Raw genomic sequence first — 8,956 nt, 5'->3', positions numbered from 1 at the left:
CAAAGCCGAGAGCAGGGCCAGGCACGTCACAGGGACTTAATCCCCATAAGCAGAACTAGTAACACTCCCAGCTCCTGTGGGCCGCTCTCCCTGGAGCACTGATCCATCGGGGACACTGAGGCTCCCTGGCCAGGTCCCCTTCTGCCATTGTTGGACTGCTTTCTCCTGGGCCCTTAACTAAGTGCCCCCCGCCATAATCATGCCCGCCCAGATGGGCTCCAGCCTGGGACATTCCACGGGGGTGTCCCAGTGGGTGTTATCCTGGCAGCTCCCCACGGAGGGCAAGAGCCCTGGAACAGCTGGCCGGGGACTGCCTGACTTTTGCTGGGCTTGAGAGCAGGGCTGGGACGCCCTCTGAGGAGAGCTTGGCAAACCCAGGCATACATCTTCCCAGCAGGCAGTCCTTGGGGCGGAGACACAGTCCCATAGGTGGAGGGCCTCATGGACTGTCTAGCAGCATCTCCCAGGTGTGACTAGGTGGGGCAGATGCTCCCACTCGTCCCCCACTCTGACTGCTTTTGCCCCTTAGAGCACAGAACTTTCTGGAAGCACAGCTGGAATCTGGGGCTGGTGGCCAGGTGGTGAGGGCCGGGGTGAGGGTGAGAGAGGAGCTTTCCTCACCAAATGTCCTTTTATGCCATCAAATGACTTCTGGGGATGAATTTAATTACACACAAATTTAAAATAAATAAAAATAGTTTATTAAGAAAATAGAGGGGTGCCTTTCCTCTTGCAGGGGGCTGAAAGGAGGGAGCCAGAGATCTGGAAACAGGGCCCTATCCTAACGCTTTTTGTTGTTGTCCTTCCAGCCCACTTGTCTGCTTTTACAAAAGCGTAAACTGACACTGGAAATGGAGTGACAGCAGGGTCACAGCGCAGGCACCCGACACGGGTCTTTGCCACTTCCATCACTGCGGACGTTGGAAAAGTGTCGGGGATCCCCAAGGCAGCGGCAGGTGGCCCGCAGGCGGCGGGGCACACCCCAGGCTCACATAAATAACCAATAAATACGCATAAATAGGAGCAAGGGATTGGGGAAGGGAGCTCAGTGTCCAGCACGGGGAGGGTCTCAGCCCGTTGCTTGGACGCTCATAGCCAAGGCGGTCACCGCGTCGACCTGGGCAGCACGCAGGTGCAGCCGACGGGCACGCGGATGAACTCGGTGTGGAAGGTGACGGCCCCGGGCTGGGGGACGCCCGCACCGTCGGGGGCGCATGGGCGGCGCTTCAGCACCAACAGGCTCTGGTGCAGCTGCACAGAATTGAGCGCAGTCGTCTCGCGGCCAGTGCGCGCGCTGATGCAACCCCGGCACAAACACTCGGCGAAGGCCAGCTTCTGCGGGTAGCGGTTCTCGTCGGTGTCGATGCTGCGGGCGGCGGTACCGCAGGGGTGAGTCTGCGCTCGGGCACCGGGTACCCACACCTCCCTCTGCCACTGCCCATGGAGCCCCCATTTTGCCCCCAAGCGTCAAGGAATCAGGGGCTGAGGAGAAGACTGCACCGAGGATATTGTGGGCCACAGGAAGGGCTTCTTTAGTGCAAGGCTTGGCATACAGTTGGTGCCCCATACATGGCCCTGGTTACCCAGGTCTCCCCACTGCCCTCCCAGAGCACAGAAGCAGGGCAGAGAGCTTTCAGGAGCCTCCCCTTCTTCCCCATCAGGCCCAGTCTGGTCCCCAGGCTCAAATGGGGCACCCAGAATTTTCCCGAAGGACCCTAGGCTGAGATATGGGGGGCAGCAAGAAGGAGGGAGGCAGCAGAAGGGTGGCCTCAGCCAGTGGAGCCTGGGTTTCCCCGGGCAGTTGGGCTGGGTGGGTAGTGGGGCGGGGGGGAGGTGGTCAGGATTATTAACCCATTTTACAGGTGAGAAAACAGGCGCACAGAGCCTTCGGGAAGCCAGTGCCTTAGAGAGGGGCAGGACTGCTGCTCACCGGTATCTCCATGGTGAGATGGAGCGCTGGTGGATCTCCGCTTCTAACACCTGCTCAGGTCGAAGCACTGGGCACTGGGTGTCAGCCAGGGACCTGTCATGCCGCTTCCTGCGGCCTGCCACCTCCAGGCTGGACACCAGTGTCACAGGTAAAGCCTGCTCCCACCTGGCGCCACGAGGCAGCAGGTGTCTGGGGGGCTGGCCCAGGGGCAGCTCGTCGGCTGAGTAGCAGCGCCTGGTCTCATGGGTGTGGGGCCCCTTCCAGAGTGGGGTGCCGTGGTGGGCCAGGCTGGTGGGTAGCCAGAGCAGAAGCAGGAGGCCTAGGAGGTGCTGGCGGAGCAAACGGCGGCTATCAGGGGTGCCCAGTCAAGGCACTTCACTCCCACCCCAACTTGCCCCGTGCCCCTGGAAAGATGGCCTCCAGACCCTCCTCTGACAAATGACAATGAGGCCCAGAGGGGCGAGCCCCTCTCCCCAAGACACCCAGCGCACCAGAGATCCTGGCTCCTGGGTAGGGGGCTGACTCCCTACCTCCTGAAGATTTGTTGGGCTTCTCGGCCCCCATCCCAAACCCTCAGCCTGGGGTCAGTGAACTCCCAGCCCTTTAGGGCCAGGCACGCCCTGCCTAGGTGGGAGCCAGGTGCTGACGCGAGCTCACCATCGTAGTGTGTGTCTCCAGTGCCCGGGATACGGCAGTGGTGGCGGCAGCGGCAGCAGCGGTGGCTGGGCTTGGAGCAAGCACACCTGGTGACGGACCTCGTGGCTGCAGTGCGCGGTGCCCTTTATACCTAGGGCCACACCTGGGGAAAATCCGGGTGCTGCACCGCTTCCTCCTGGGGAACTGCCCAGCCACGGGCTTCCTCTCCTGACTGTCCCCTCCCCAGGAGGCCAGGTGCCCACCCCTACTCCATCCCCTCAGCCTGCTGAAGAAATGAACACCAGGGACCCACATAAAGCCTGGTGCAGCCGCCAGTCCTGCCACCCCTCCCCCATCCAGAAGGACCCCTACCCCAGGTGCGCTATTCCACCTGCACAAGGCACCATAAATGGGGCCTGTTTTCCTGATGTTCTAGAATTGTCTGTGAAAGAGGTTTCAGTCCAAGTACCCTTTGCAACTTGCTCCTGTATTTACCGTTTTCGTGTTTGCTCCTTGGCCCTATGGCCAGAGACCTGCGTGCATCCCTCTTCGCTGCCGTGCAGCCCTTCACGCGGCTCTGCTCCAGCTGTGGATGTGAGGGTCTTCGAGTCTCCCTGTTCTCCATCTGAGATGCAGACGCTATGGAGGGCATGCCAAGGCCCTGGAAACTGTAAAGTGCCTGCACCATCACCATAAGATGCTTTATTTAAGGAGGTCCCCCCAGCACAGCTGGCTTGGGGGTAACATTGTCATCCCTAAAAGGAAACAGTTTGGAGCCATTGTGTGTGTATCTGTGTGACAACAAATTTTTAAAAATTCACGGTGGCACATAACATTTGCCATGCTAACCATTTGTAAGTGTACAGTTCAGTGACATTATATTCGCCATGTTGTGCAGCCATCACCACTATCTATTTCCAGAACTTCGTCACCCCAGACAGAAGCCCTGTACCCATTAGCAGTAACTCCCTCCCCCTCACTCATAACGTTTCATCTATTATCTTTCTCTGTATTTCTAGGTATTTCATATATGTGGGGTCAGACAATATTTATAAAGTTTTTAATGCTCGGGTTTGGATGTCACCTGCAGTGGGCCCACCTGGCGTTCTCACCTGAGGCTCGTCTGTCCTGGTCTTCTGGAATCAGTCTAGCATGTCCAGCTGAGTGGGGAGGAGGTCCACCTGCCTCCAGTCGTCTCACCTGTTGGTAGGTGCCAGAAAGGACACCAACAGGCGTCTCTAAGTGTAAGCCCTCGAGCATGGTGAGCGAGGCAAGGGAGCTGCAGAGGTGTGGGTACACAACTTAGCAGTTGCATGACTTCGGGCAAGTGACCTCCCCTCTCTGGGGCCTCAGCACCTGCATCTGTAATTGGGGACAAGCCCCCCCTCCCCTGCTCGCAGGGTACACATGAGAAAATGCTATGTCAGTGGGGGCTGCCTCATGACTGTTTTCTCCACTGCTTTCCAGCACTTCAGAGTACCCAGGGCTGGTCCTCCCACAGCGCCCCACCCGGGGCCATCTACTCTCTGCTGGCATACCTCCTGCAATGGGGAGCTCACCACCTGTGAGTATTGACTTCCAAGGGCTGCTGTAACAAAGCACCACAAACTGGGTGGCTGAAAACAGCAGATGTTATATTCTTTCACAGTTCTGGAGGACACAAGCCCCAGATCAAGGCTGGTTCCCTCTAGAGGCTCTGAGGGCTCATTCATTTCCATGCCTCTTCTGGCTTCTGGTGGCTGCCAGTGATCCTTGGCTTGCAGAGGCATCACTCCCATCTTTGGCTTCACATGGCCTCTCCCCCATCTCTCTCTGTCTCTGATCTCTCTCTGCCTTTCTCTTCTCTTCCAAGGTCGCCTGTCAGTGGGTTTAGGGCCCAGTTTAGGGCCCACCCTTATCCAGGATGATCTCATTTTGAGCTCCTTTACTGATGACATCTGCAAAGACCCTTTTTCCAAATAATGTTCCACTCACAGGCTACGGGTTTAGGACATGGACACTTTTTGGGGCCACCATTCAGCCCCCTGTGGGTTAGCTCCAGCCTCAGGTAAGGCCCTCCTTAGGCTGAGCTCTGCCCCCTGTAGGGGCACCCAGGGGTCTCCCAGAAAAATTCCAGTCCCTTGTTCTCTACCTCCCCGCCCCCCCACTGCAAAGGCAGTGTCAGTCCCCAAGATGGGGCTGGTCTGTGGTGTCCCTGCCTGTGCCCAGCATGTGGAGGCTCAGTGAGTGTCCAGGAATGAGTGGGGGAGGAACGAGCCTCAGTTTCCCTGTCGGTGAAATTGGGGACGACAGTTGCTCAGCTCACAGGCCGCACCAGAGGTGACACCACCTGCCTGCTCTTGGAAGGGGCAGTCGGTGGGGCCCACCATTTTAAGGATAGTGATGATGACAGTGACTATGTCATGCCAGCGGTGTCACTTGTCTTTTCTCCAGAATTCCCGCAGCCGTTCCTCCCCCTCCCACCAGTCCCTCCTGTGGCTCACACCTGCCAAGCAGCCGCAGGGTCCTTCTCCTTCCAGGACAAATGGCCCGGGATGCCCCTTCTCAAATAGCCAAGGGGCCTGCAGCTGGGCTGGAGGTGCTGTGTGCGAACCCCAAGGGGGCACCTGGCAAGGCCTGGCCCTGCTCCCACTCTGGTCCCAGGTCTTGGTGGGACTCCGATGACAGGAGTCAGGGGGCCCTTCCTGGTCCTTAGGTGCGTGCAAGCCCTCAGGGCCTTCCTGTGCCCACATTCTGGATCTGTGAGTCAGGAGGTGTGCTCCTGGGGCACTGAAGCTGAGGGGAAAACTGAAGGAAGAAGGAAACCAGCAGAGGGAAGGAAGGGGGCAGACTTGTGGGGGCAAGAGGCGCATCCTTTGTGCAGAATTAGAAAGAGGGCTTCCTTGGGGGGCCAGCGTAAGGAGGGTGTGTGTGCGGGGACGCAAGCTGGAGCTCAGCCCCCTCCCCAACCCCCACTCGCCCCTCGGCTGGACACCTTGTGCTGTGAGCAGTCTGCTCAGCTTGCCCAGCGTTCTTGGGAGGAGAAGAGGGGAGATGGGCGGAGCGGCAAGAGAGGAGGAGCGGGGCGTGGGGAGGCGGCCCATCCCCTCCCGTCCCCTCCACAGGGCCCCACTCTTCCCAACACTGCCCATTTCCCCGTGTCTGTCACAGCACAGGCGGTCTCCCTCGCTGGGCCGTGGCCCCTGGGGGCAGGACTACGTTCGGGGCCACGGGCCCAGTGAATGACGAAACAAATGAAACCGTCTAAACGAGGGCACAGAGGGCTAGTGGGCGGCGCGAAAGGGGAATCGGGGCAGGGGGAAGGAGGGACGAAGAAGGGACCCCCAGTGTAGGATTCTCCCAGGCCCCCATCCCGCCTGGGCCACCCCACGCTGCAGCAGCAGCGGCCACGCGAATCGGCCTGTCACTGTCGCTGGTCCGCTGGGTCGTGACGGCCAATTGGCAGGGGCCGCGGCCGGAGGGGGAGAAACTGTCCGAGGGGACCAACGGGACCCGCAGGCCGATGGGTGGTTGCTGGGGGCCTGGGCGGGGCCGAGGGTCGCGAGCCGACCAGTGGGCGGGAAAACCGGAAGGACATAGGGCGGGTGCCGCGGAGGCGCCTCATTCCCTCATTCTTGCGGGCGGCTGAGGCGAGGCCAGAAGTCCCGGGTTGGGCAAGACTGGAAAGGCAGCCGCGGGAAGAAGGCAGGAGGGCTGCTGGGAGGCGGCGGAGCCCAGATAGGCCCAGCCCTTCTCCAGACCACGCCCCTCCCCATGGGCGGAGAGAAAGGAGAGACGTAGACTGAAGAGGGCGGAAACCCGGTTAGTGCAGGGATACAAGAGACTGGCGGATCGAAAGGCAGGGGAGAGGGCCAGAAAGAGAAAGGCAGGAAGACAGAAAAACAGAAACAGACAGCGGGACAGATGGGCGCCTCCAGGGAGTTCCCAGCCTTTGGCTTGCAGCAGTGCAGCCCTGGCTGGACAGAGGGAGGTGGTCTGCAGGAGTGGTTTGCGCCAGGCTCTTCCCTCCATCCTGGGATCTGGATCTGCCTCGGCCCTCCCTCCCTGGGGAGGCCTGTCCGCCTCAGTCCCTCATCTGTGAAATGGGTGATCCTACTATCGGTACCCGAGCAAGGCTGAGCGGGAGAGAGGAGGGTCTGCGGAGGGTCCTGCCCGGCGGAGGGACGTTTTCCACCAGAACTGGGGCGCGCACAGTGGAGGAGTCTATCCACCAGGAGCCTGATCCTGCACCTGAGGACGTCCCCCGGGGTGGGGGGTGGGGGGGTCCCTTGCCCAGCGTTTCCTGCTGCCTACTACCCTAGGCCCTGCCTCAGAGCTAGGGGGTGGTCATCAAGATCAGGCCCTTCTGGTTTTCTGCTGGGATGCACATCCCTCAGGACTCATTCCCACCACCATGACATTCTGTCCCCCTGACAGTGACGCCCCCACTCCTGCGCTAGGCTTCAAGGGTTTACGCTTGAGGAAAGCAGCTGAGACGGCAGTCATTAATCACAAGCAGAGGGGGACTGTTCGCCAAGGACACTTGGGTCTACAAGCCGTGACGGTGGCACAAAGGGTCAGGGTGGCTTTCTCGGGGGAGGGGGAGGAGGTGACTAGCAGAGTCCCAGGAACAGCATGTGCAAAGGCCCTGAGGTGGGACAAAGGGGAAGGGGCAGGGCTGGCATGGAGGGTATGCGGGTGAGGCTGTCGTAGAGGGTGCAGGGGTGTGGTGAGAAAGCTGGAGGATGGGGCTGTGAGTGTCATGAGCTGCTGTAGCTGTTGAAGAACAGGGATCAGAGGGCTGGGGTCCCAGGGGAGATGGGTTGCCTTTGGGGAGCAGTCTTCCAGACAGAAGTGGCCTTGACTCAATTTGCATGCTAACCACCCATGAACATCTCAGCCCACGGTCCCTGGAAGGCAGTCATGCCCCAGGACTTCCCACCTTACACAACAGGCCTTCCTTCACCCAAAGGCCTGGACTGGAATCTTCTTTTCACTAGTCCTGCTGGGGTGTGGCCGACCATTCTCCAAGGACAGGCACCTGTGTGTGGAGTTCAAACCTCCGGAGGGGTCCATGGGCACCTGGCCCACCCCCACCCCGGTGGGTAACAACCATGGCCTGTCGACACTACCTTCGGGCCACTGTCTTAGCTGAGACCTCTGTGGCCAGGGTCCAGTTGACCTCAGTGTGCTGGCCTCCCGCTGGTCACAGAGGGGAGTGGCTGTGTGGTGGATTCACCTTCCGTGCCTGGTTTCGGGGATAAGCAGGCACGAATGTGGCTGGCTCGACATGGCCTCATCTTGCTGAGTGTGACCATCGCATACTGAATTCAGATGGTAAACTCATGTCCCCAGTTTGCCTTAGAGAATGCCGAGGCCACGCGGGAGATGGTGGACACTGGCAACGGTGCAGGAAGCTCCTTCCACTTTCTGCTTGCAGCAGAGAGGGGAGCTGGGGCGAGTCCCTGAGTCCATAGCCTCCCGGGGGCTCACTCCTTGCTGCATCAGGGCAGCTGTTAGGATGGTGGTGGGTCTGCTCTGGGCCCAGGCTTCACAATGACACATACACGTCTGGTCGGGATCAGGCTGCATGTAAGAGTGCTGACGCCTAGAGCAGGTTTCCTGTGGGGAGGCAGGCCTGAGTCCAGGGGATGTCTAAGGGGCCAATCTCCTGTCTTGTGGCCAGCACTGCCAGCTCAGTTCATGTCCACACACTGTGAGGAGCTGACCCAGAAGTTGGAGCTCCTGCACAGGCAAGTGAGGGGCTGCCAGCTACCCCCTAGGGCTGGGCAATGGAGGGAAACTCCCACACATGTTGGAGCTCAGCTCGGCTGCCTGCACTCTCCATTGGGCTCCTGACCATCAGATGTCTACCATGGGGGGCTCAGGGAGCGTGCCCACTGTGGCAGGGGGCACAGGGCAGCCACTAGCTCTAGGGAGGGAGGTGCTTGGACACACGCACATGTCACCAAGAGGACCAGAACAACTGCTTATCAAAATATTTTATTTAGGAGCCCCTCAAAAAAAGACCCTCCACATTAGACAGACGCCCCAACAATACCCTTGGCCTTATTTATTTTTGGTGTTTTCTGTATTATTTTTTCCTTTTTAAATCAACTAAAACAATTTGATGCTTAAAATAAAAGACAGGAAATATTTCCCAATCAGCTTTTAGTCAAGAATATATATATATTTTTCTGATCCTGGGGACGGGCAAGGAAGGGGAGAGGCTGCAGTAGTTTGCGAAGTTTCTGGTTTTCTTGCTACACGGTGAGAACGGTGTCATGAGGACACGGAACACACAGCAAGGCTGACGAGAACACGCCTGACTAGCAGAGGGGTGGTGGGTGGCAGAGAAAGGGGGAGAGAGGGTGAGGGAACGAAATCGAGAGAGTCAAGAGAGAAAGAGAG

The sequence above is a fragment of the Trichechus manatus genome, unplaced genomic scaffold (genome assembly GCF_000243295.1).
Source record: "Trichechus manatus latirostris isolate Lorelei unplaced genomic scaffold, TriManLat1.0 scaffold00053, whole genome shotgun sequence".
NCBI classification, from domain to species: domain Eukaryota; kingdom Metazoa; phylum Chordata; class Mammalia; order Sirenia; family Trichechidae; genus Trichechus; species Trichechus manatus.
The sequence above is the reverse complement of the archived record's forward strand: the minus strand, read 5'-3'. Positions refer to the sequence as shown.